Consider the following 9,072-nt stretch of genomic DNA (forward strand, 5'->3'; position numbering starts at 1 on the left):
TCAGTGGTTGGTGGTGGTGATAATCGGAGGTGGTGGTTACGGTAATCGGCGGTGGTGGGCGGTGGTGGTGGGAGGAGGTGGTGGTTATATATATAGGTGGTTATTAGGTTGGCTTTAAATTAAATTAGGTTAATGATAGGTTAGTCATTTCAACATTTTAGGACACCCCATATAACTATAGAGAAGGTGGCCTAATAAAACCATGGTCCCCTCAAAAAAACCACAGTCCCTAAAAAATCATTCATAAAGATGATAATAGATTCACGCATAACACTTTATGTCCTTCAGAAAGTGTATTACTTATCACAATCTTCCCACAATCCTATAACGGAAAAGCAGGAAGAACGGATATAATATAAGATCTAACTTTCTTCCTAACATGCTACTTGTCATGTATTGTAGTATATTACTGTCAAAATGGTGTAACATTGTTAGGAACCTCATCTGAAAGCCCAGTATAAAAATGAACCGAGTGTCCCAATTTAAATATCTCTGATCGACGTGTCTTCTACTGCACCAGACTGGTGAAATCCCAGTAGAAAAATGCACCGAGTGTCCCAATTTAAATATCTCTGATCGACGTGTCTTCTACTGCACCAGACTGGTCATAAGAGTTTTTGTTTTTTTTTTTGAAAGAAAAACACAAAGATTTTCGTTGAAAGCCAAAAGGAAAAGCAAAGTTACAGGGCAATTTTTTCAATCTCAATTCTAGCCATTACATTGTCTGGAAGATTCACATTCCATTTTCTAATACAATTGTTGGTCTTAGCATACCTGGCTAAAATATCTGCCACTTGATTACACTTCCTATTTCTAAAACACACCACAACAGAACCTAAATACTGAACTAAATGCTGACATTCCTTGATAATATTACCATCTTCTCAGGGAAAGATGTCGTACAAACCATTGATACTCTCTATCACCTTCCACTATGACATTCGGAAGTTGCAATTGATATATCCATTGGAGAGCTTTAAGGGATGCAATTGCTTCAGCCTGAGAGACATCTCTAACTCTTTCTACCATGGTCCAGGCTTCCACCAATTAACCTGTAAAATCTCTGATAATTAGTGCAATTCCAGCAAAATGATTATTTGGTAAGACAGAAGCATCAATGTTAATTTTCAGCATTCCTTTATGTGGAGGGTTCCAGTAGTTAGTGTTAGAAGTAGTTCTTCTAGTAGTTGTGTTGCTATGACATAACACCTGCAACTGATTCAAATATGTGTTAGTTTGAATTTTATTTTCAGTGTAGAACTGGAGAATTCTGATCTTCATGTTGGTGATGGAGCATCTTTTATTTTCAAAAACCAATTCACACCTTGACTTCCATATAAACCACATTGTTATAACAACTAGGTTTATATTGCCTTGAGCTTCAAAATTGATCCTAGAGTCTCTGTTTTCCCAAGATTTTATCCACTCCTGAATATCTTGTATATTATTTATTTCATGAGCAATGTCTGGAGATATGGCACTCCAAACTCTTCTGGAAAAGGTGCATTGAACAAGCATGTGAGTGGTTGTCTTAGTATCAGCTTGATATCTTCTGCAACTATTATTTTGCATCATACCATATCTATTGAGATTCTGACTGACAAGGAGAATGTCTTGTGCCACTTTCCAGATGAATAGCTGACATTTGTGTGGAATTTTTAAGTGCCATAACCCAAACCTAAATTGAGCTTCTTCTTCCTTGTTTATAAGACTTTGATTGTAATGACAAAGAATAGCTTTATAGGTAGAGCTAAAAGTGAACATGCCATTGCTTGTGAGAGACCATTGTATTGTATCTTCATGCTGAATGGAAGGCTTTATGTTGAGAATTTGTTCCATCTGATCTTGAGTGAAGTAAATTGGCAAAAGATTGATGTTCCAGCTTCTTGTGTTATTATCTATAAAGTCTGCAACCTTCATATGATAGGGGACGACTTCATTCTCTCCAAAATTTTCTTGAAGCTGTTGAGCTGGGTAGCCTTGTATCCAATTATCTCTAAAAGCATAGACAGTTTTACCATCTCAAATTAGCCAAATATGAAACCTTCTCACCCATTCAATACCTTTGATTATACTCTTCCAAATTTCAGTGCTTTTATCAGTGAGACCATCTTGAAGGATATTTTCTTATTTGAAGTATGTAGCTTCTAAAACAAGAGTCCAGTTCTTCCCTTTCTCTTGGACAAGCCTCCAAGACAATTTAGTGATCAAAGCTTCATTAAAGTATTTTAGGTTTTTGAAACCCAGTCCACCCCATCTTTTAGGAATTGATATAACACTCCAAGAAATGAAATAGATGCCCTTGCCATTATTCCTGTTCCACCAATGTCTTCTTTGTGTAGCTTATAGTTAGTTTATTGTTTGTTGAGGAAGGATAAAGCACCCCATATAAAATTGAGCCATAGAGTTTGTAACTGATTGAATTTGAGTGCTTCTTCCTGATTGATTAACCATTCCAGCTTGCCATTGTTGTATTCTCTTTTGTATCTTCTCTTGAATACTGCTGAAGCACTTAGTTTTTTTCCTGCCTATGAAGAGGTTTATTCCAAGATACTTCTCATCTAGAGGCATGGTGTTCATTCCCATAGTATTACAGACATACTCCTTGGCTTCTTCACTGAGTCTCTTGCTGAAGTGTAGGCTTGATTTGCTGATGTTTACCATTTGTCCAGAAACCCTGCAGAAGCTGTGAATGACTTTTTGAAGATTTTCTATAGAAGATTTTTTGGCAGTAGAGAACAAGATGCAGTCATCTGCAAAGAACAAGTGAGAAATTGGAGGGCCATTTCTAGTTGGATATATTGGACATATGTTTTTTTTCTCCACTTCAGCTTGTATCATTCTACTGAAACTTTCCATGCATAGGATGAAGATATATGGTGATAAACTTTCTCTCTGTCTTAGACCTCTAGTAGGAAACAATGTTTCAATTGGGTAACCATTAAAAAATATAGATATGGAAGCAGTTAAGATGCATTGATCCACCAGCTGGCACCATTTTACAGTAAAACCAAGTCTTTGTAGAATTTTTGTGATGAAGCTCCATTCCATGCTGTCAAATGCTTTTGGCATGTCCAATTTTACAACAACAACTCCATGGATAGCTCTTGTATTCTTCATGTAATGCACAATTTCATGAGCAATGATTGTATTTTCCATAATATTTCTGCAAGGAACATAAGATGATTGCAGGGAGATGATTTTGTGGAGTATGGGTTTTAGTCTGTTTGTCATGATTTTTGATATGATTTTATATGAGATGTTACATAAACTTATTGGTCTAAAATCAAAAGGGGTTTGTATGCAATTTTTCTTTGGTGTGAAGGTTTGGAAGGTGTGATTCAGGTCTTTTAGCAGTTTACTATGTCTAAAGAATTCTTGCACCATCTTGGTAACATCATTTCCTACTATCTCCCAATTTTGTTGATAGAACCCAGCTTCGAAGCCATCTGTCCCTGGCGCTGACCAAGATTTTATCTGAAAAACATTCTTCTTGATCTCTTGAGGGTTTGGGATTTCTATGAGCTTGAGGTTTTCTTCTTTTGAGATGCAAGGTGTGATGAGGCTCATTATTTCTTTATTTTCTTCAGGGTTGGAGGTAGTAGTAATCTTTTGAAAGTTATCAAGATTTTTTTTTTGAGATGTCTTCTCTTATGTTCTTCAATTCTCCATTGGCATCTTTTATAGAATGAATTTGATTGCATCTTATTTTGTAGTTGGCTTGGGCAAGAAAGATTTTTGAGTTTTTGTCTTGATCCTTTATAACATTCTCTCTAGACTGTTGAAAAGCAGTTTTGTTCTTAATTTCGTAGAAGTTTTTCAGCTATTGTTGGCATCTGTTGTGTTCAGTCATGTTAACTTGAGGTTGACTAATGATTTGTTGGAGCTGAACTTGAGTTTCCTTGATCTTTTTGTCAGTGTCCCCATACTCCTTGACTCTCCAGACTTTTAAACCTCTCTTTGCTTCCCTTAGCCTATTTGTGAATTTGAAAGCTTCACTTCCCCTCTTGTTGCATTTTTAACTTTTTTTAATCTCCTCTTTGCAAGTTCTGTTTTAAAGACAATGCTCATAAAATCTGAAGGGCTTGTTGATGTTTTCATTTTGTGGGTTGGTATTTAAAAGTATGGGAGCATGATCAGAGCCACATGGAATGAGAATGTTTAGAATTGCATTAGGAAAGATAGTCATCAAAGTAGGTAGGCAAAGAGCTCTGTCTAACCTGGTTCTTACTTGTTGAATATGCTTTCTTTGATTTGAGCATGTAAAAGGACAACCTGTGAAAGGTATGTCTATTAGGCCCAGATGGATGATGGTATTAATGATGATTGGATGTGATTGGGTTGGGTGTATGGAATAGCTCTGTCTTTCATAACTGTATAAAGTATAATTGAAATCCCCTATAATGACCCAAGGAAGGTTCATGTTTTCACCCATTTCATTAATAATCTCTATTGGACCTGTCTTTCATTACCATAAGAAGAGTTATACAAACAAGCAAGAAACCATTCATCATTAGTTTCATTATTCTTTATTATGAGGTTTACCATGTACTTTGAACTATGTATGAACTCAAGGTTAATTCCATCTTTCCATAAAAGAGCTAAACCTCCTACTCTAATTCTATCCTCGTTGCACCATAAATTAGGATATTTCATTTGCTTCAGTAAAAAGGTGGCTTTTTTGATAGTAGACTTTGTTTCAGAAAGAAAGATAATGTCTTGGTTGTAGTTGAAAATACAATTCTTCAAATGGTCTCTGGTTAATTTGTTACCTATACCTTGAAGGTTCCAACTTAGGATTTTCATGATTCTATTGTTAGAATTTTGATGCTTTAGGCTAGTATTGCATTCAGTATACTGAAAGAAATAAATAGAAAGAAGTTTATGAAAATTTACCATTGAATTTCCTTGTCCTTCTTGAGAGTTTTGGTAGTTAACAATGCGTCTGTCACAGTCTCCAGCTCCTTGCATACTTGGCTGTTGAGTGTTTTCCATATGTTGCTCATTCTCTTCCTCCTCCTCAAGGTTTCATTACTTCATTTGAACTTGCTCTGGAGATTTCAGCTTCTCTAGTTCTTTTGAACCTCCTAATTACACCCCTTCTGCTGCTTTGTCCCCTTTCTTGAAAAGAATATGCAGTGGAGTTATTATCATCCTGAGCTTGTTCTGGGTACACTGAGTTACAGTATTGGCCATCTTCTGGCCTGACAAATAAAACCATGTTTGCACTTCAGCTCTTGTTGTTCTTATTTCGAGAGATTTTTGTTGGGGTTTCATGGATATTCCAGTACTTATTTTTTTTCATGCTATAGGGAATTTTGTCAAGAAACATGAAGATATTTTGAGAAAGATCCCTTACATAGTTAGCTTTGTTCTTGCAGTCATCCTTGTCATGATCAATTATGAAGCAAGCATGGCAGAGATGATGTGGCTGCTTTTGGTAGTAGAATGTAAACCACTGAGTACAATCTGCAGCATTATGGCTTAGCACTCCTATGATAATAGACTTAGTGATGTCTATTTCAATGAGATCTCCAACATCATTTGTTTCCACTGGGTTTGCATCCTCTGGATCCAATTCCAAAACCTCTCCAAGTATTAATCCCATTTCTCTAGAAACATACATATTAAGGAATTCCTGAGGGAGATCTTTGAAGATAACCCAAAATTGTTGCTTGTCGAAAGACATATCTCTATAGTTCTAAGTTGGGTTCCATGGTATAATTATCCACATGAAACCATCCAGACACCATGAAGCTTCAGATAAAGGCCATTTCCATTCTTCCATGGATTCAAACTTGACAGTGAATAGGTTTCCGCTCTTCTTTCTCAGTTCGAAGGCTCCAACATTGTTTCCCCAAATTAGTCTTGCAAATCTTTCAACTTGGCCTCTGCTCATAGTTGAACTTGTGATTACTTTGCCTATAATGCTATACTCCCGGTATTAAAGAACAAGCCTTGAATTGATTTAGGATACATTGACAACCTCTTTGATGTCATCAGATGATTCTATTGAAGCAACATCAAACTGATTTGCAAGATTGTTAAAATCCTCAGTTTCCGTAGTGAAAAGATTTTGAGTATGAGTTTTCTTAGGTAGGAGGAGAAGAATGCTGATGATGTTGAAAGCTCCAATACACCACCAATTTATAGTTTGATATTTGAATTTTTTCTTTCTACGTGTATGAATTGAACAGAAACGTGTAAACCTTGTCATAACGGTGCTGACATTCTTCATCAGGGAGTGAGATTTTCTTCTAACTTGGTTTTGAATCTCGATATCTCATGAGACGGATTTTCCAAAGTTGCAGTAGATTCGAGAAAACTCTCTTGAACAACGTCATTGAAAACTACCAAAGTATTAAACAAGACAAGAAAATTCAGGTATCTTTAAAACCTGCAAGACATAAATAAATAGACAGGGTGAGAAAGGTTTGGGGAAAAGGATAAAGATTCGATTTTTGAAAGAAAAAAATAATCCCTAAAAATTAAAGTAACCGCGTTCTTAACGAGTAGGAGGCAAACTGGTAAGAAAACAGTTAGAAAACTATACAAATCTTGACATGTAGAGCTAATTGAACCGCATTAATGGTTGAATCGGAAGACTGAGTTGATCACCGAGTTGCAGAGAAAGAATCGGTTGTTTTTTTACAAAAACGAGCTAATTCAATCCAAAGAAAAACAAATCCACCCCCACCCCCTTCTTTGATTTCATACTACTTTAGGTCTAACACGACTTTTGTAAGACTCATCCCCAGTGGTGTGGAATTTTAGACTATTCCCTTGCTATGCTTAATTCTATTCATCGTGGTAACTCCGTGTTGTACAACCAAATAAACACAGTAGTTTTATATTATTTATTACATGCTAGTGTTTGTGGTGACTTGTGAACTTTAAAATCATGGTTGGCCAGCATAGTCTAATACGAAATTGGGGTTATGGAAAATCCAAAATCCAAAATCTTTGTGTTGTAAGTCTGTTAGTTTTAACATTGCAATACATAACGAATCAAAACATAAAAGTAATTACCACAGGCGTGAGAGTTGAATCACTAAACAGCCAAAGTATGATATTTAAACTTTTATGAAGTCTTTACAAATAACCTGTGTATCTACACTGTAAAGAAACGTAGATTTCACAGAAGTGATTGAAAGTAGGATCCTCCTACATATAAATTAGCTCAGAGCTATCAGTGGGATGGTAAAACAAAAGTAGTATCTAATAACAAAGCAATCAATGCACGAAGAACTTTCTCTTGAATAATTGATTATCTAAGCTTCCAAAGGACATGAAGTCGCACGAACTCATCAAGATCTTCATTGAATTTTTATTGAATTAAATTGAGATGGTGATCAATCATACCTGACATACGCTCTACGGGAGATCAAGCTTGCATTAAACATACACTGCATATAACGGTGTGTGAACTGTAACCATAAACTGAGTGTAGGTATTCAGATTTTGGCAGATTCTGAGCTGTTTTATCCTAAGCCACAAAAAAATTAAGAGAAATTTCCCTGCCATATGCATTAGTTCAAGGTTATCCGAAAGATCGGAAAATTCTTTCTTCAAAAACTTCAGTATCACGTTCTACACTACATAAATTCTAGCTTTAATTAACTTAAGTTGACTTAAATTGATGATTTACTAAAAAAAAAAAAAAACAACAACCAAAAACCCACATTAAATGACACCAAATGAGTTAGCATTACTTAGCAATAATAATTTCCTGGTGTGCCGTACCTGATGGGCTGACTGATTAAAGGTCTCAAATACTTGAAGATAGGATATGATACTTGGCTTTCAAATAAGTTATTCGACTTCTGAACACATAGTCTGTGATCGACCACGTGTCAAAGGAGAAAACATGTGTACCCCATCTTTGAAAAGAACATCACAACAATGATGCCACCATCTAACAATGAAAGGAGATACACCACCATCATCCACCACGTGACCATCATCACACGGATCCGACGACGATAGATCAAGGAGCACCGGATGATAGGGCTAATGCGAAGTACCATAAAAAGAGTTATGAGGCTGTTTTTTACCATCCCAAGGAAGATCCAGATCAAACGACTGATAGGAAATGTAGCTGACACACGCATTAACAGCTGTCTGAGACGTGCAGACTTCCCAACCACCCGCATTAAATGCTACGAACCTAGGGCACGTGTCAACATTTCCATGGAAGAAGCATAGGAGGGTCATCGTTGCAGTAGGATACCGTTGAGTACCATCGTTTCCAAACAAAGATATCATCGGAATCGACACACTAACCAACACGATAAGGAACAAATGTCTTAGAGAAGCGGGCCCCCATGTAATAGGCCTATAAATACCCAACGTCGACCAAATTTAAGGAGAGAAAACTATAGTTAGAAAGAGATAACTATAGTGAGGAAAGAGAGATTATAAGTATGAGTTTCATCTTTCTACCGCTACCTTCGTTCCCAACTCAGAGTCATTCATCTATCATTTGTAACCTTACTCGATACATAATGAAAGGCCAAACCCTCATGGACGTAAGCCTTAGTGACGAACCACGTAAATTGCTGTCTCATTTACATTATGCTTTTACTTGCTTTAATATGTGTATATTGTGCATCCTTCCTATTTTCGTAGATCTGTCTATAAAGAGAGACAAGGATGATACCATGATAGCATCGTTCCTGAAAATATTGTTTGTGGACACGATGATACCATCGTTATTTCCGTGTTCACACAACTACAACGAAAAATAAGATGCAACTTCAGCCAATTACTCTCCAAAAACAATATTATAATGGAACCGTAAGAATTCACAACTATATAGTTTCACCCAGATTGTATGTAAAGAGTGCTAGGAAATTCAAACATACATACTACCGCAATTCGAACTACCATACGATGGGTCAAAAAATACCCTCAAACTTACGAAATAATACAACTGTAACAGGAAACAAATAATACCTAATATAGCAGTAGGAAACTTAAATTAGGCTAATACATATAGATGTTGTGGTCATTTCGCTACAACAAAAACCCTGGAAATAAAGGAGCCACGCATCAGATGGCTTCAACTAACGA

At 36.3% G+C, this 9,072-nt stretch overlaps 1 long non-coding RNA gene across 1 annotated transcript; it reads right to left on the reverse strand.

Moving 5' to 3' along the window:
* Positions 1–693: 693 nt before the first annotated feature.
* Positions 694–7,727, reverse strand: LOC113361613. The gene is made up of 3 exons (XR_003365227.1): positions 7,363–7,727; positions 4,897–6,397; positions 694–1,052 (listed from the first exon to the last, which is right to left on the reverse strand). It is a non-coding gene; the product is annotated as an uncharacterized LOC113361613 (long non-coding RNA).
* Between the last annotated feature and the right edge of the window lie 1,345 nt (positions 7,728–9,072).

This window comes from Papaver somniferum, chromosome 3 (genome assembly GCF_003573695.1).
Source record: "Papaver somniferum cultivar HN1 chromosome 3, ASM357369v1, whole genome shotgun sequence".
NCBI lineage: Eukaryota > Viridiplantae > Streptophyta > Magnoliopsida > Ranunculales > Papaveraceae > Papaver > Papaver somniferum.